This window comes from Stegodyphus dumicola, chromosome 8 (assembly GCF_044657685.1).
Source record: "Stegodyphus dumicola isolate Sdum_Otavi_A_Nest chromosome 8, ASM4465768v1".
Classification (NCBI taxonomy): Eukaryota; Metazoa; Arthropoda; class Arachnida; order Araneae; family Eresidae; genus Stegodyphus; species Stegodyphus dumicola.
The window spans coordinates 37,152,251-37,172,986 of NC_140775.1; positions in this window are offsets into that span (position 1 = coordinate 37,152,251).

The following is a 20,736-nucleotide window of genomic DNA, read 5'->3' on the forward strand; positions in this document are numbered from 1 at the left end:
TAATTCTCAAAACAATATTTTCAACATCATGTTTTAAAAGAATAAGGTTTAATATTGTATGTAAACATGCAACAAAAAAGACATCTACAAACTGTTGAACAAGCAGAATTATGACTTCTGTTACAAATTTTAATCTTGATGTTATGTTGATGTATTAATTGTTCACAGACACGTCCATCCTGTTAATTAAATATTATTACCTTCATAATACTATAATCTATTACTTTAAAATTGGCAATTTAAGATACCTCCCCAGTTTTGGCTTGTTCATAGCCATAGTAATGACTGGTTTCAAAGATGGTCCAAGTCCCTAAACCCTAATTTCCCCGCTTCATTTTTGTTTAGATTCTGTGCATATCCAATATTAGGCATTAGAATGTTGAATTATTATTTTGGCAGTTGAAAATAACTGAAGACATCACCATCTAATTGTTTTCCAAAGAAAAAGAATAATTTAAAATTGTGTTCTTTTTATTTGTTTTAAATTTTATTAATTTAATATATATACCATTAAAAATGAATGAACAACAGAAAGAAAATAATTAAGAGAACTGAGTTTTAACTAGTCAACAAATGCTGCTGACAATTTTCTAAACTAAATTAGCACTTTTATAAATTAGTATTTTAAAAAATTTGAAGTGCGGAAATTTTACATTACAGTTTATCACTTAAAAGGGTTAAACTGTAATGTGAAGTTTTCATTACAGTTAAATGTTAAAATTAATGTATTTCTATAAAAATGTTAAAATAATTTAATTGTTTACAACTCTTGCTAAATAAGTTTGGTTTTATTTAATTATGACAAAGCGCACTAGGGCTATCTGCCTAAGGGGAGGGATGCCTTCGTGGAGGACTTTCTAAGGGTAACTGACTCGTATACATGTTACACATGGGGAAAACCACGAAAACACCCATGCAGCCAGCCCGTTTGCGGGATTCGAACCTCAGACCGAAGTACCAGTATTTAGCGACTTTACTTCCTAAATAAGAAAAACAATATCTACTCTTATTAACTCAACATAAACTTGAATGTTGAAAACATAGCAATTCATGTGAAAAATGTGTTTCAACTCTAAAATCTGAGTACTTTTCCTTTATACATTCGCCACGAATAAACACTGTTAGACTCAAGCGATTCTACAAAACATGGCAGTTTGGCGTAATTTGAGTTGTAGAATTGAAATAAAAGAAAAAATTGGCATGTTATTTCAGAAAAAGTCTTATTTTGCTTCAAAACACCTATATTAGAACAATGTTATATATAAATCTAATACATATCTTAAGTCGCGCTTTTGAGACGGGAAAAACGCAAGTTGAATTTCGTTAATCGGCCTAATAGAATGGGAGATATAGAAGTGTCCCTTCTTAGTCCAAAGGGGCTTTGTCCCTGAAGGACTATTGTTTTCGTTTTGCGATTTTGCGTCGGAACCCTATAAACGGCATATCACTTTTCAAATCGTTGCCACTAAATACTATCGCCCTGTATTATATTTGAAGAAATTAAATAATGAAGAATCTACATGTATGTATGTTTCTCGCATTGTGATAAAACAATGGTACCTAGAGCTATCCAAATTTGAATGATGTAATCCTGCTGCGAATATGAAAGCCAAATTTGAAATTTGGAATTTGTTTTATGATCAATTTCATATTTTGTAAAACTTTAACAAATTTTTGATTAACAAACATAGCGATTTAAAAGCGAGCAATGGCAACACTCTACAGGGGGAGTAGGACCTTTTCATCTCCAGCACGCGGAACTGTATCAGAAATTCTAAAGATAGGTTCATTTTAAAATTATTTTGCGACATTGCTGTTGGACTGAATTTTATGTTTTAAGTGCAAAAAACATGATATTTAATAAATAAAAGTAACACACAAAACGTTAAAACAACGCCCCTTTAGACGTAATTTAAAATGTGAAACCTTTATTTATTTATTTATTTTTTTTCCCGCAGCTTACATACTGGGTCGTTCGGTAAGTTCCTGCAGTTTCCTGATGATAAAGCTGGAAACTTCCTTTATTTACACTCATGTCCATAAATTAAGGATAATGCAAAATCAGGCAAAGGAAGAGTTAGAAACGAAACAACTTTGACTTAAGCTCATTTATTAAACAAAAGGTAAAGAGCAAAAAAAGATGCTATAAGTTTGATATTATTAAAACAATTAGCGATTTTTTCTCCCTGGAGCAAATTACAAAAAAAAAAAAAAAAAACCAATTTTACATGGTTGGTATGATTGTTAATACATTGTATGTCTCCCAGACGATGCAATACAGTCCGTACAACGCCTAGGCATGCTGAGTATCAAATTATCGATCTGATCTTGGAGGATATTATACCACTCAAAAAGCAATGCTCTCCGAAGTTCCGGTAGACATGTAGAAGGAGATTGACGGGCTGCAACACGTCGGCCAAGCATGTCCCACACGTGCTCTACTGGATTCAAGTCCGGTGAGAATGCTGGCCTGTCCATACGGGTGATATCCTTCGATTGAAGCCATTCGCTTACGATGTTTGCACGGTGAAGACGAGCGTTGTCAGTCATAAACACAAGTTGTGCGCCCATGGCGCCCCGAAACAAACCTACATATTGTTCCAGAATGACGTTCCAATAGATTTGGCTTGTCATGGTTCCAGTTTGAACATGCAGGTCAGTTCTGGAACCCAGAATAATTCCACTCCAAACGAGCACTCCTGTACCACCGTAACGGTGTCGTTCAATGATGTTTTCTTGGTGGTAACGAGTACCTGGAGCTCTCCATATGAAAGGTCCGACGAGAATCAGACTGCAAGCTAAACCTGGACTCGTCAGAAAGCATCACACAAGCCCACTGCTGCGGTGTCCACAATGCATGCTCTCTACTCCAGGCTAACCGCAGGCGACAGTGAGTTGCAGTAATTGGAACGCATCTGAAAGGTCTATGAGCATATAGACCAATCTGCCCTAAGCGTCTGTACATGGTCTGCCTTGAAATTGTCGTACCAGTGGCTGAAGAGAGCTGACGAGACAGGTCTGAGGCTGTGCTCCGCCTGTTTCTTTTGGCAGGAACTGCTAAATACCGGTCCTCATTCAGCGTCGTTACTCTGGAGCGACCTGTGCTGTAATGTCTACTCACATTACCGTCATCTTGGAATCGTTGCCAAAGCCTGGAGATGACACTCTGGGCAATTCCAAGTTCGTCTGATACTTCCAGTTGGGTATGCCCACATTCCAGATGGCCGATAATTCTACCACGTAAAAAATCATCCAAATGCGTCCTTTGTGTCATAACTATTCGGTTATTGCACCGAAATGCTTATGAAGCACCTGCAAACAATTTTACTTCTTTGCCTGTATTCGCTCTCTTATACTCTCGTCATTGTGACGTACCAACGGTGTCATGTGGTTACTTCTTGAAATTTGCATATGATTCTTGAAGATGTGTAGTGATTTTACAGGTGATATATTTATTTTAGAGGTCGATTTCCGCGTGACTCCGAATTATCCTTAATTTATGGACATGAGTGTATTTATTTTTTTTAAGTTATTAAGTTTTATTTGTAGAGACTTTATTGAAATTCTGTTTGACAGTCTCCATAGAAGTGAACTTTAGAACTAGAATTTCAAAGCGAGTGGAAGAAGGGAAAATTCGAGGCTGGTGTTAATGTCTGGTGGATATTGGGGGGGGGGGGTAAAAACATCCTATCCATGCTCAATAAGATTTAGCATAACACTCATCGAAATGAGGGATTAATCATTGTTAAGATGGAAGGCGATACCTTGAAGATGGGTCAGCTCTGGGCGCTTTGCTTCGATTTCTGCTTTTAAAACTGCAGTTTCGAAATAGCATTTTGCCGAATTTATTGTCTGATTTGGTGATAATAATTCCTAATACACAATTCCTTTGTAGTCCAAAAATTACTTTTTTAGGATGAAGCCTCTCTCTCGATGATCCTAAAGACATAGTCCATAATCTTTTTCTTGTAGGGTTATTATACAATCTCCTCGTTTCATTTCCAGTGCGAACCTTTTAAAAGAAAATCAGTTTTTTTTTTACTTCGTTTTCGAATAAGCATATTCTGCTCTATTCAAACATGGCGTATCTATTTATCGTAACAGCTTACACACCTACTCATCTTCAAATGATCATGTACTGTACCTTTTAGAATCTTTATTCTTTCTGATAGTCCCTGAACTGTATAACGTGGATTTTTAGAAAGGATTTTAGAGGCCTTTGTCAATACAGGATGATCCTCCGGAGTGGACATTATCTTCGAGGGTTTAAATTTCTGCCTTCTAGTTTTGTCATCTGAAGCAGCACTTTATCCATATACATAAAAAGTTTTATAAGCTGTCTGGCTAGCAGTTTTTCCTCTTTTAAAATAAAAGAACATAGGGACAAAAATATGCTTTTAATTTTAACACTGCACTGAAGAAAAAGATGATGCCACAACACACGCTAGAATTATGCAACGTGAGCAGAAAGGATTGTATTTACATACCTGCTTCAATCAAGGACACGTCTTTTCAGCAGTAATAAAATATGGTTACTGCTGAAAGCAAAATAAGTGAAAGAAAACTCGCCTCGATTTGAAAAATCGGCAAAGCTTTCTGGATGATTGATGTAATTTTTATTCCGAAGTTATTTCAAATAGGTAATACAGTCAAAAGTCGTTATTTCGGACACCCATTATCCGGACCTCAAAGCTACAAACTTTCTGCGCATGCGTCCCGTTGACGCATGCGCGTAAGACTTTTACGGCTGAGAATATGCATGTGCGCATGCGCATAAAACGTTTAAGCATGCGCGTTTAATGTATAACGGACGGTATTAAGCTAAAATTATCTAATTCAGTTAATGTTGCAGATTGCGTTGTTCCTTAATCTTCGAATTGGATCCAGCTTATTATTTTTTGCAGACTGTTAGAGCAATTTTAGAAAAGTAAGCTTGAACTTTCGATTATGTCAAATAGAATTTCTGATATATATTTACTATTATGTAAAGGATCTACAAAGCGAAAGTATGCTTCGAAGTCCATCAAACAAAAAGTAGAATTGCTGCGAAAAATGGATAAAGGCATATCCTTTGTTTTTCTAACCATTCCGAAATCTGTTTATCAATATCACGCTGCTCTGCGGGGAAGGCGAACTTCGCGGCGCGCAATGAACTGGAAGTTGATCTGCCAGCACTATCCATATCTTCAGGGCAGATGTTTTTATTCTATTATAGCTTTCGGCTAGATGTTTTCGGCTTATAGTTCATTACTAAATGTAGTATTTCATCTCGATGTACTCTGTCTTTTATATGATTTAAATCAAATTCATTATAAATATCACGAATACACATCAAATAGTTTTCTGTTTGCAATTTTCTAATTTCGACTGTGCGTAATGTATGCTTTACGCATGCGCGCTTTGAAAGAAATGTTTAATAAAGTAAACAAATAAATATTAACCTTTTTTTGTAAATTTTGATACCCTTTAGATCATAATTGTTCTTTATTTCATAAATTTCGGTTTCATATTTTTAATTTTATAATTTCTGACTGCCATCTTACCAGATTTAAACTTATGATCTATAATCCAGAAATATCGATAATCCGGAATCGCCGGAGTTCCCGACGAGTCCGGATTAACGACTTTTGACTGTATTATGAGGTATTTTGTTCCTCCTTTCTGCATGCCTTCGTGGTGTAACGATAGCACATTCGGCGAGTATACGAGAGGTCAGCTTCGAGTCCCGACGAGGGCATTACTCATTTTTCATGTTTCCTACTTCAAAAATACCTAATGTCTGTACCATATTTTGCAAAAAAATAGTAGTAAGTATTCAATAAATTGATAGTTTTAAACATAATTATTTAATTTAATTCGATATTAATCAAATAAATGCATTACAATTTACAAAATATACAGATGATGTTACAGAGAGTATTTTAAACAAAGGAATGATGTCCTAAAAATATGTGAGACTACTACACCAGATGTTTTCACATGAAAAGATGTCATTTAAATTAATGTGCTACATGTAATTTTTATAAGTATACATGCTACTGATAATTTTGTTGGAATTACCATACAGTCAACTTGTTTTAAATTAAAAAGCATAAGTCTGCAATTAATAATAATGTACCTGATTAACTTAATCTATTTAACATTGTGTCATAGATCTTAAATGCTGTTCTGAGTCTTGCACTATCCTTCAGATATGATTAGACAATATTCAACACAAAACTTACTTAATAATACTTAAAATAAAATTAAAACTTACTTAAAATAAATTCAATCAAACCCGAAGAACGGGTTGATTACATGTGGAGTTTTCCACCAGGAACGTAAATTCGAGCAATTTTCTCTTAAAAAGGTTTACACGAAAGCATCCATCCCCTTAAGCAGATAGCGTTCGCGTGCTTCTCCGTAATCCAATCCTAATTTTTATACATTTAATAGTAAGTTGACATACACCTTATTACAGACAAAATAACAACCTTTTTTTAAAGATATTTTTTATTAACTTGTCTGAATTCCCTTTATCTCTTGAGGAGTATAAGAATTTCAGCAAATAAAACTGGATGAAATTTTATACAATGTAACTGATGATTTGATTCAATTTAGAAGTAACGTGAGCTTTACTGATATTTAAATACTTTTTGGCAGATCCCATCCTAAAAGAGGGTCTAAAGATAAATTGATTTTATTTAATTTACAATCAATGAAAATCATTGAAAGCAATCACTGAATGAATGAAAATCACAAAAACTATCATGCATACAATTGTCTCTTACTTATCTCCTGATAAATGAGACAAAATTGCCTACATAATAGAAGCACTTTGAAAGAGTTAACAGTTCTTAAGGGTTTTATGCACTTCACAAAAAAAAAAAAAAAAAAAAAAAAAATGTCAAAATAAAATCTTATTATTCATAAGTATGAAAAGGAAGTAAACGATAAAAGCGGTTTTACCTATTTTCTAGAAGGTCATTAAATCTAAAATATTAATCTATTCTTATTTGTTATGATTAAAAAACATTAAATATGGTAAGCTTAAAGAGCGTGCAAAATCGCTGACGTTTTAATCATAGCAAAAGTCAGTACTAAAAATATTAGCATTAAAATTATGAGACAGATTGAGAAAGAGATGGCCTCTATTTGATTTTCAAGTATATTGGCGCGAGACGAAACCGGCGGTTTTTGCCAAAATGTAGCCAAACTGATAAGAAGAGAGAAATAATGCGTAGCCAGCGGCTACTCTGAGCAGCGACAATGGACCACCCAGAGATCTACAGATAGGCGATTCTCTAAAATGGGGAGGGCATGGATGGTACGACAGTTGTACCAATGCCGGCGTCTGAGAAAGTCATTCTCCTGGTACGACTGCTGTACCAGCCGGCTTCAGAAAGTTAAGTGAAAATAGATCGATGTGCACATGGGCAAGCTAATGTGATGCGCTATGCCGAGGTTGTGCAATTCTGGGTTTTTTTAAAGTGAAAATAGATCGATGTGCACATGGGCAAAGCCGATGTGGTGTGCGATGCCGAGTTTGTGCAATTCTGGGATTTTTTTCTAAGTGAAAATGGATCGATGTGCACATGGGGAAAGCCAGTGTGGTGCGCAATGCCGAGTTTGTGCAATTCTGGGATTTTTGAAGTGAAAATAGATCGATGTGTACATGGGCAGAGCACTACAGACCAGGCTTCCGGCCTCAGGTATAACCAATCGGAATAGTGCCTGACCTGTAGAAATTATCTACTATCTACTTCCGCCACTGCCAGGGCGAGCCCCGCAAACCAGAGGCATTTACTGAGTCTAAGTCAGAAGTTACCGATTCACAGTAATGGTTGTTACAATGGCACCTTTGCAGACGTTGTCTGCTACATGAAAAGATGTAAGTGCTGTACTGAGCTGAGTATTATTCATACGCGCGTGTAATTACAATTGCTCTGATTGTGTAATGTTCCATCGGTAGTAATGGGTTAAGAGCACTGCATGAAATTTAGTACATTGAGTTAGTAAGGTGTCCGGACTTCACTACAAATCGTTATTGGTGAACTTGGCTTAATCTATGCTGCGTATCTGTCCGTGTCACATACTAAAGACATACTGTACATACATACATAGCATGATGATATACATAGCATGAAGATTACATACATAGCATGTAGATTATACATAGCACTAAAAATTACACATAGCATTAAAAAAAATATACATAACATCAAACATTATTACTGTTTTGCTCAATGAACAAATTATGTAACTTACTATCCGCACAAATATTGTACTCATTAGTAGCTGTGCACACAGAATATTATAAACATTAAATAGGTCCTAGCAGCCACACGTTATTTACATATTACATAATATATGCGTTTCATAATATGCGCTTACATAATATATAGGATTATAAGATAAATAATTAAATACTCGAATGCAGAACATTGCAAATTTGAATAGGTAAGTAAATGAATGATACTGAGATACATTAATAACGATTAATAGTGAGTAACTCAAGAATAGTATTTAATACTAAAGCTCATAAGTGCATAACAAAGTTCGCAAATAGTACTATAAGTTTCAAAATTTCTTAATTTAATGCAAAACATACAGCTGTGTTTCAGGAATTTTGTGCGGAAATCGAAATGATGCAACTATCTTATAATTATTAATACTAAGTAAGCGCATGATAAATTCTAGATTAGATGTGCTTGCTTAGTAGGTTACACGATTTGCAACAAGGCATAATTACATAGCAGTAAAATAATAAAGAATATAGGGAAGTGCTATGGCTGACATGACTTAGTGCGCATTTTGATTACATGGCACTTCTTGGTAATATGCAATAAAAACATAAGAGATAAAAATGGCAACATACTGAGATGAATGAGTACTAAGAATGAAGTTTCTGAGTACAGTAAGCAAAGCACAGAATACCATGGTACAATGATTAAACAAGCATGAAATTTTGTACAACTGGCAACACATATTATTGATACGCATACAGGATTTTGCTTACATTACTTATGGCAATGCTTAAATATACATAATATAATACATTCTTAAGATAATTTGCTTATGAAACATACTTATAAGAGTGTCAGTTCATTACTTAATGCTGATGGGAATCCACTTACATATATATACATTGGATTATGTATTTACTACATTCAATTTAAGTGGAAGGCATAAGATTACGATTATAGTGATTAAATTAATATATTAGACACGTTAAGGTGTTGACAACATATACTGTAGCTACAAAATTCAGATTAAAATGAAAGCATATGATATCAATTATAATAATTAAGTTAATACTATAAACACATCGAGGATGATTATTACAGTCAAGTAAAAGTCACATAAAGTGTAGTATTTAAGGTAATACGTTAAATGCATCTAACGAATAGGATAAGAGTATGATGAAAATAATATGGACATAACAGTAGTAAACAGATCTTACTTATCTGGTAGCAGGGTTATGCGCTGGGAGGTATTAGGTGACAAATGAAAAGTGTACCCTGCAGAACTTGATGATCTTGTGAAGCTTAAAGCACGCACCCCTCCGTTCTAGTAGCACTTTTGTCCATTCCCTCCAATATCTATCTGAAGGAGGACGCATGTGGTGCGCCTCTGTCAATCTGCATGTAAATGCATAATGGTCTGGCGTTCCGATTAGTCCACATTCACAGAGAAACGAATTTTTGAAAGTTTAGTTTAAAAGTTTAAATTGTGCTGATTTTTTAAAATTATAGATGAGTTTTATAGCACAATTTCTATAAAGGAATTTTATTTCAATTATATTTCATAATACATCATAGTGATAAACACTTTTGACTCCTTAAAAATTTTTATACATTTAATTCCAATATTAAAATTATATTTAACCGTAATAATTAATTTTGCTTGTATTTTATAGTGATTATTTTTTAAATTTTAGTTCTGCATAAGATTTTCTTTTTATTTACTGGTCATTTAATTTATTAGCTTAAAGGGGCAGTAGCCTAGAAAGGCTGTTACTTTCGAAGCAATATTTTGCGCTGTTTTACTATAAGTGATCGTGTCTCCTTGCAAATTGTTGCAAATAAATATTATCGCCCTGTATTATATCTAAAGAAATTAAATAATGAAGAATCTGCATGAATACATGTATGTTTCTCGCACTGTGAAAAAACGACGGTATCTAGAGCATCAAATTTTCAATAATCTAATCCTCCATCCGAACATGGGCATCTGGACGGCCGAATTTCGAATTTATTTTAATCTATTTCATATTTTGTAAAACTTTAACGAATTTTTTATTAACAAACTTAACGAGATCAGAGCGAGCACTGTACGGAAAATAACAGTTTTATCTCCAGTGCGGAAATTCTAAAGATATGCTGTTTTCGAATGTATTTGGTTTATGGGCGAAGAACATGATATTTAATAAATATAGGTAACACACAAGACTTTAAAAAAAAGGTTCCTTTTGGGTGTAATATAAAATTTGAGTGCTTCTAGATTTTATTTTATCTTTTTTTTTTTTTTTCCTTTCATTACGCTTAGAAAAGTTTATGCTTCGAATTTTATGAATTATTAAAATAACTAACCCACTTTAATGTTAATAATTTAATGATCCTATAATCAAATAAATATGATTGTTTTGTAATGTTATTATTGTTTGGAAAACCACTGCCTGAAAATTTTCATTCAATTTTTTTAAAAAAAGTTATCAGATCTTGTTTAATTTTACTTATTTATTTCAAAGCATCACGTACTATCAATCTTATTTAATTTTACTTTATTTTTACGCAAAATTAAGTTCATAAATTTTGTGCTTAGATTTTTACCGTTTTACCAAAGTAAAGATGTTTTTAGAAGAATTACGCCTGAAAAAAATGCGCGAAATGCAGTAAAAAGTGCTTTAATGAGATATATTAAATCTTATTTGGAAAAAACTGTGGCTTTCATAATCTCATCACTATACAACTTATCACATTTAATAATTAAAAAGAGTTATGTGATACAAACGCCTTAGGTTTCAATGTTAAAGTAAACCAGATCGTCCCTACTCTTTCTTGCCGACATGTCGGTGACGCACACCCCGCCCACTAGGTTAGTCTATTTTTATAAGGTCCATGCTACGGACGCGTCGTATCCTCTTCGTGACGTCATCACGCATTATCACCTCGGATTATCTTGCTATTGCTACGTCAGCCGCATGTTTCGTCCTGTTTGTGTTGTAATCCGGTTTCATGTCCGCGCTTATATATTAACGCAAATCCGCAACGTGATTGCAACATGTAGAACATGTAGATACATGTTAGAATTTCTAGAACATTCTATTTAGTTCAGCAATCACCGCTAAAGGGCAGTAGTCTTTCCCATAGTGCCTTCTGATTGGTACTCGTGGGTACTGACGAAGTTATTAACCATTATTTTTAATTGATTATACTATTTGACTTAATATAGTAGTATTTAATGAAAAACGCTCATGTAAATTTCATGTATTTTGCCATCTATAGCATGCGAAACGTGGACGATAACACAAAGCCGTGCTTTTATCTCCTGAATCCTATTATTTGATCTTATCTATCCGATCGTATCTATCCTCTTTGTTCATCTTTGTGCAGCGGAAAGCAGCATGAGGCTGATGGATTGCGCATAGGGAATACTGTTCCAACTTGCTCAGAACTTTGTACATCCTCGATAATGAATGAATTCATAACTTTAAATTTATTTTGTTTCTATTTTAGGTTAAGATATTTTAAATTTCCCCTGCGTTTAACTTGCAAAAGTAATAGATTTTATAAAAGTAATACGTTTTCACAATTTTAATTTTTTTTTCCCCTGTTTTTATTTTACAAAAGGTTTTTTCCTCTTCAGTTTAATCTTTCCTTCCCGTGTTTTACATTCTTCACATTATTTGTTTTACAAAAGTTGTACTTATTTTCAGACGATTTTTTCTTTCTTTTTACGAACTCGGTCTTTTTTCTTATATTTTACTTCAAGAAGTAATTTTTAATTTTTTTTTCTTTTATATAAAAGTATTTTTTTTAATTCTTTGAAGAATTTTCTTCTCTCATTTCTTTTTTCTTTCTTTTATTTTCCTCTTAAAGTTTTTCTTAATGTTTTAAATACTTATTGATGTTACACCACCATTTCTCGAAGCGTAAAGTTACATATATATTTCTCAGTCTATAAAATTTAAACTGGAACTTACATACATATAATTTCCCTCTAGAGGCTTTCATGGATAATATTTCCTGCAAATTTAAACCAATAAGTACGATGTTCCTTCCATATAGCTTACATAGCACATTATATTTCTTCTCATTTTTTAACGCTACTAGTACTTAAGATATACAAAACTTTCTCTTCTAAAGTATTATACTATTTTTTTGAAACATTATACTGAAACGTCGCGAATTCTCTTTTACGCATCTCATTCTCGTTCAAAGGATTCACGAAATGTGTCAAAAAATGTAAATTTTTAACTTTTTTTTTTCCATTTAGACATTTTGCCTTACATTTAACCTTTATCATTTCTAAAACATATCCCTGTTAATATTTCTGATTCTTTTTTTTCCTAAAAATAAATACAGACTTATACGGATTGTTTAAAGGTCTACTGACTTTAAATTAAGCCTTCTAATTTAGAAATAGTAAATTTTCACAACATAAAATCTACTTGAACTAATATATGGACTTCTCTAGACAGTTTAGTTCAAATACATACGAAACAATATGAAATTTCTTATTATTGTCTACCCAAGTTTAATAAGTACTAACAGCATTTCATTTCTTATTATTTTACAATACAGACATTTACATGAATATATTCAGAACACTCCTTTTTATTGAGCAGAAGGTTTCAGACATATTACAACACAGATTGATTCTTTGAAATATTTTACAAATATATCTTGGATTTTCTTGTACGCATTGTATTTAAATCACCGAACATACGTTAATTTTTGATTTCTATCACCTGAAAACTTCACCCGGATTCTTAATGTGACCCCACCATTTACCGCAGACCTTCATAAACACTGCTATATTTGAAATTAACACAGCCTTATTTTTTTAACAAGCTATAGAATTTTTACTACAGAGAAGAATATCCACATTGTAATGTAATATTTTAAATTCACTATAGAGCCATATTTGTGTAAAACATCTAAAACGAAAGGATGTATGGACAGGGAATTAATGTTCAGTCACGGAAGTGAAACTTTGTCATCTTTTTCCCTACTTAGAATACAAAAATTTCTCAGCTCGGAATATTTTTTTCAAGGAGTATGATCATTATTTTTACAAGTCTCAAACCTTTTTAATATATTCTTTCTAACTTAAGATATGCATTTCAAATTGACAAACACTGAACTCTTACAGCTTTTTGAGAATGATTTTTAAGTTATGATACATAGCAAATAAAATCCTACATAGCAGGGAATACTGACATGAATTTCCAAATAATAATACAACGTAACTTCAATATATTCAATTTAACTGAAGATACGCATTTCAAACTGACATTACTTTACTTAGAGTTCTTACAGTTCTTTGAGTACATCAGATATTTAATTTTTCACAGATATGAGAAACATTTTTGCATAAATACCATACAAAACATATAATATTGACACGAACTCCATATCACGGTCCAACGTTGGTAACTTAAATGAACCTTTAATACATTTTAGTATGAATAAATTTTAAAAAGAAAAATTAAAGTGCAAGTATTCGAATAGAAATGCTTCACAAATTTACATATTAAGCAAACATTCAAGTGAATACTATATATCTAGAGATATTATTTACACTAGTTGGTTATTAGAACAGCCGCAGACGCATAGGAGAGGTATGCAATATCCATGAAAAAACTTCCCACCAAGCTAAAGAACAATAGTGAAATATAACATATAAGAAGGGGGGGAAAATGTCTGAGTATGAAAAACATGAACAAGAAATGAATATTTTTTTCTCAAAATGTGCCGAATGGGATAAGTCAGGAGTAAGAACCTTAACCAGTTTCAGGAATAGGGGCTGAAAAATAATGAAGTATTTTTAATCGTATTTTTTGTCTATAATGCATTTATTTATACTAAAATATTCTATTTGAAGACTATATTCTACACTTAGAAGGAATTTATTTAATCAGAATGATTTCGTTTTCTGAAGATTCAAGTTCAGAAATATTATAACACAAAAGAAAAAAGATTAGAGCGAGAATGAAGTATACCGTAACCAATAAAATTTTTTTTCTTCCTAAAAAAATTGAAATATGAAACTTTTTCCACCAAAAAAAAATTTAAATGAATTTTTTTCGACTTTTCAAAATCAAAGTGGAGATTTTTCTCCCTAAAAACATTAAAGTGAAACTTTTTCGACCTAAAAAAATCTAAATGAATTTTTTTCGACTTCTAAAAATCAAAGTGTAAATTTTTCCCCTTACATTTTGAATTTAACATGGGTTTTCCCATAGACAAAATAAAAGTGGAGATTTTTCTCCCCCAAAAATTAAAGCGAAACTTTTTCGACTTAAAAAATCTAAACGAATTTTTTTTCACGTTTTTAAACTCAAAGTGTAATTTTTCTAACTACATTTTGAAATTAATATGGTTTTTCCCATAGAGGAAATAACACTGGAGATTTTTGGTCTTAAAATATTAAAGTGAACATTTTTCCAATATATTTTTCTGCTTTTCATGCCATTACATTTCCAATGAAATTTGATTAATTGCCAGATAGTTAAATGTTTGTTATATTTTTTCACATCCGAATGCATTTCGTGTCTCACATATGCTCATTACAACCAAGTTAGACGTTAAGTGAATTCTTCCTGAAATACTGTACATTTCATTCCGGAAAGTAACTTCATTTTGAATCCTGTAATGTTTCTTTTTTCCTGCATTCCAAGTAAATTTTGTGCATAAAGTTTTCAGTATCGATGGAAGTTATTTGCGGATGACTTTGATGTTATCGTGTCTCCATAAACCTTTTGAAAACTTTGAGTATTACCATTTTTAATGTTACGGCCACTGATAACCATTGAATTTTCAAATATTTTCTTATTTATCTTTTACATTGCCATGCAAAGATTTGTGAATAAATTTTTATTAAATAGATATATTTTTTTATTTAATAACGTTTTGCATGTTTGGAAGATTTGATTTCAATTGCACTACCACGCTGAATCAGAAAATTAAGAAAAGAAATGTTATTTTCTTATCTTAGTATACTATGGGAATAAAGACTGTTAACCCAGCTCATAAAGAATATTTTCTCGAAGTTACCAAGAATCACTGTCTTGCACTATCATAGATTTTTCTCATGAAGTCTATTTCTTTCTCAAAAGAAGTTTATATAGTAATTTCATTAGAAACATATCTAAGAAAATATCTGAAATTCATGAGAAACATCAGCACCTTGATTTAAATTACTAGGAAACTAAGAATCATTGTTTTGTAAATATGTTTCTCTTTGACTCAAAAGTTTCTTCTTTATCATATTCTAAATGAACAACTAACCATACATAAGTAATATATTGTATTGATGAACCAGGGTTATATTTTATCTTATTGTATTACATATTAAATGACTATGAGAAGAAAGTCATGTTTTCCCCTAAATGCTCATTTTTCAAGTAGAATTTTATTATCACACACATGTGTTTATTGCACTTTTTAATAAAATCTCAAAGGCTGAAATGAGTGTTTCATTACCAGATTTGTACTTTCCGACTTCATTCTACTGAAACGGAAACATTCATAATTTATTACGAAGAAAAATTTGTACATGTTGTACTTTTTGATTAATTTTCATACCACTTGTTTATCTTTGAAAATTTGTTTCCTAGTCCAGTGCTAATATATTGCTAATTTTCGCTTTTTCAGTGCCTTTCGTATGTGACATAAACTCAGTTTACAACCTTTTCTTACTTAACACCTTGCATTGCATTGCTGAACCGGAGCCATGCTTTCATTTTTATTACATATCATGCGAATATTATAAAAAAGGCACATTTTTCCTTCTGTTAGCACAATCTGAACGAGCATTTTACTATTACAGAGACTTCTTTAGTAAAATCTCAACGTGAAACTGAACGTTTCATTACTAATTTTGAAGATTCTGGATATATCCTACTTAAACGTTCATAACTGGTTAGCAAAATAGTTTATACATGTACTCCGTTGTACTCTTGGTTAATTTTAAATTGTTTTTCACCTATAACACTTGATTTCTAATGAAGTATCGAAATGATTATTAACTATCTGCTTTGCAAAGAATTTCGTAGATACATGTGTTCAATACAGAAAAATTTTCTAACTTATCAGTATTATTACTAAAATAGAATGCAAAATTTCCCTAAAAATGTATACATTTATTTCTTCACAAACACGTACAGAATACCCACATTTAATAATTTAATAAGTATTTTTCTATATCAGAACGAAATTTTTTAAATAATGTCATGTTCCATAAAATTTATGAATTTCTGATATCGTTGACGTTTTGCAAACGCTTTGAGAGAGTGTGCTCTCGGTACTCTTTTAAACACTTCGAAACTGTTTTCTCTTTGCTATTAAAAATTATTTTATCTTTGCTATTGATATACGCCAATGAAATCTCGATACGTTTTCTCTTTATTTATCTTCAGCTTATGAATAATTTAAATACTTAAAAATATATTTGTAGATCATTTATGTTGACACTTGTGATAGATTTCCTGGATATGTTTTTGGAAATGTATTTTTTCTCGTGAATGAAACTGATCTTTTCTTAAAATTTTATTATTCAGAGTATTACTCAATTATGACAGAATGCCGGATTTATTCCCAGTATTCAACATTCATATGAACTTCAGTATTCTAAATCTCTCACATAACATTAATATTTCCTATCTATAATAAGAAGACGAATGGAATAAATGCAGGTTATGCAGAGATAAGGTAAAAATCTGGATGTAAAAGAAATTCTTCAGATCTAGGCAATTCAGTAGAATGTGCAAATATTCATCCTATTCGAAGCTTATTATTTTGGAATTACGCAGCATAAAAATGTAAATTTACTGAAAAGAGCTGTAATGAAGTTCAAGTACTCTGCAAAAATCTCGGCGGTAATTATACTAAACTAGTTATATGGAAGATTTCCATAAAGTAGTTCCAGCGAAGAAAGCATGCCAGCAATCTCCTGAAACTCTAAGTGGCCGTTGATCTTCGCTCTTACGTAGAATCTTCAATTCTACTTAACTTTTGTAAGAGCAAAGATCAGGTGCTCACTTAAAGTTTTAGGAGACTGCTGGCGTGTTTCCTTCGCTGGAACTACTTTTATGGGAAACTTTCCATGCAACTAGTTTTGTATAATTATCGCCCAGATTTTGCAGAATACTTGATCTTCATTACATCTGTTTTCAGTAAATTTACATTTTTATGCTATGTAATTCCAAAAATAAGCTTCAAATAGGATGAATATTTGCGCATTCTACTGAATTGCTTAGATCTGAAGAATTTCTTTTACTTCCAGATTTTTACCTTATGTCTGCATAACCTGCATTTATTCCATTCTTCTTATTATTATTGATAAGAAAAATTAAAGTTACGTGAGAGATTTAGAATACCAAAGTTCATATGAATGTTGAATACTGGGAACAAATCCGGCATTCTGTCATAATTGAGTAATACTCTGAACAATAAAACTTTAAGAAAACATCAGTTTCATTCACGTGAATAAAATAAATACATTTTCCAAAAACACATCCAAGAAATCTATCACAAGTATCAACCTAAATGATCTACAAATATATTTTTAAGTAATTAAATAACTCCTAAGCTGAAGATAAACAAAGAGAAAACGTATCGAGATTTCATTGGCGTATATCAATAGCAAAGATAAAATAATTTCTAATAGCAAAGAGAAAACAGTTTTGAAGTGTTTAAAAGAGTACCGAGAGCACACTCTCTCAAAGCGTTTGCAAAACGTCAACGATATCAGAAATTCATAAATTTTATGGAACATGACATTATTTAAAAAATTTCGTTCTGCTATAGAAAAATACTTATTAAATTATTAAATGTGGGTATTCTGTACATGTTTGTGAAGAAATAAATGTATACATTTTTAGGGAAATTTTGCATTTTATTTTAGTAATAATACTGATAAGTTAGAAAATTTTTCTGTATTGAACACATGTATCTACGAAATTCTTTGCAAAAAGCAGATAGTTAATAATCATTTCGATACTTCATTAGAAATCAAGTGTTATAGATGAAAAACATTTTAAAATTAACCAAGAGTACAGCGGAGTACATGTATAAACTATTTTGCTAACCAGTTATGAATGTTTAAGTAGGATATATCCAGAATCTTCAAAATTAGTAATGAAACGTTCAGTTTAACGTTGAGATTTTACTAAAGAAGTCTCTGTAATAGTAAAATGCTCGTTCAGATTGTGCTAACAGAAGGAAAAATGTGCCTTTTTTATAATATTCGCATGATATGTAATAAAAATGAAAGCATGGCCCCGGTTCAGCAATGCAATGCAAGGTGTTAAGTAAGAAAAGGTTGTAAACTGAGTTTATGTCACATACGAAAGGCACTGAAAAAGCGAAAATTAGCAATATATTAGCACTGGACTAGGAAACAAATTTTCAAAGATAAACAAGTGGTATGAAAATTAATCAAAAAGTACAACATGTACAAATTTTTCTTCGTAATAAATTATGAATGTTTCCGTTTCAGTAGAATGAAGTCGGAAAGTACAAATCTGGTAATGAAACACTCATTTCAGCCTTTGAGATTTTATTAAAAAGTGCAATAAACACATGTGTGTGATAATAAAATTCTACTTGAAAAATGAGCATTTAGGGGAAAACATGACTTTCTTCTCATAGTCATTTAATATGTAATACAATAAGATAAAATATAACCCTGGTTCATCAATACAATATATTACTTATGTATGGTTAGTTGTTCATTTAGAATATGATAAAGAAGAAACTTTTGAGTCAAAGAGAAACATATTTACAAAACAATGATTCTTAGTTTCCTAGTAATTTAAATCAAGGTGCTGATGTTTCTCATGAATTTCAGATATTTTCTTAGACATGTTTCTAATGAAATTATTATATAAACTTCTTTTAAGAAAGAAATAGACTTCATGAGAAAAATCTATGATAGTGCAAGACAGTGATTCTCGGTAACTTCGAGAAAATATTCTTTATGAGCTGGGTTAACAGTCTTTATTCCCATAGTATACTAATATAAAAAAATTACATTTCTTTTCTTAATTTTCTGATTCAGCGTGGTAGTGTAATTGAAGTCAAATCTTCCAAACATGCAAAACGTTATTAAATCAAACAATATATCTATTTAATAAAAATTTATTCACAAATCTTTACATGGCAATGTAAAAGATAAATTAGAAAATATTTGAAAATTCAATGACTTTCAGTGGCCGTAACATTAAAAATTGGTAATACTCAAAGTTTCCAAAAGGTTTATGGAGACACGATAACATCAAAGTCATCCGCAAATAACTTCCATCGAAACTGAAAACTTTATGCACAAAATTTACTTGGAATGCAGGAAAAAAGAAACATTACAGGATTCAAAATGAAGATACTTTCCGGAATGAAATGTACAGTATTTCAGGAAGAATTCATTTAACGTCTAACTTGGTTGTAATGAGCATATGTGAGACACGAAACGCATTCAGATGTGAAAAAAAATAAAAAACATTTAACTATCTGGCAATGAATCAAATTTCATTGCAAATGTAATGGCATGAAAAGCAGAAAAATATATTGGAAAAATTTTCACTTTAATATTTAAAGACGAAAAGTCTCCACTGTTATTTCGTCTATGGGAAAACCCATGTTAATTTCAAAATGTAGTTAGAAAAATTACACTTTGAGTTTAAAAACGTGAAAAAAAAATTCGTTTAGATTTTTTAAGTCGAAAAAGTTTCGCTTTAATTTTTTGTGAAGAAAAATCTCCACTTTTTTTTTGTGTATGGGAAAACCCATGTTAAATTCAAAATGTAAGGGAAAATTTACACTTTGATTTTTAAAGTCGAAAAAAATTCATTTAGATTTTTTTAGGTCGAAAAAATTTCACTTTAATTTTTTTAGGGAGAAAAATCTCCACTTTTATTTTGTCTATGGGAAAACCCATGTTAAATTCAAAATGTAGTTAGAAAAATTACACTTTGATTTTAAAAACGTGAAAAAAAAATTCGTTTAGATTTTTTAAGTCGAAAAAGTTTCACTTTAATTTGTTGGGAAGAAAAATCTCCACTTTGATTTTGAAAAGTCGAAAAAAATTCATTTAGATTTTTTTTGGTAGAAAAAGTTTCACTTTAATTTTTTAGGAAGAAAAAAAAATTGTATTGGTTACGGTATACTTCATTCTCGCTCTAATCTTTTTTCTTTTGAGTTATAATATTTCTGAACTTGAATCTTCAGAAAACGAAATCATTCTGATATAATAAATTCCTCCTAAGTGTAGAATATAGTCTTCAAACAGAATATTTTAGTATAAATAAATGCATTATAGACAAAATATAAGATTAAAAATACTTCATTATTTTTCAGCCCCTATTCCTGAAACTGGTTAAGGTTCTTACTCCTGACTTATTCCATTCGGCACATTTTCAGAAAAATATTCATTTCTTGTTCATGTTTTCCATACTCAGACATCCCCCCTTCTTATATGTTATAATTCCCTATGGCTCTTTAGCTTGGTAGGAAGTTTTTTCATGGATATTGCATA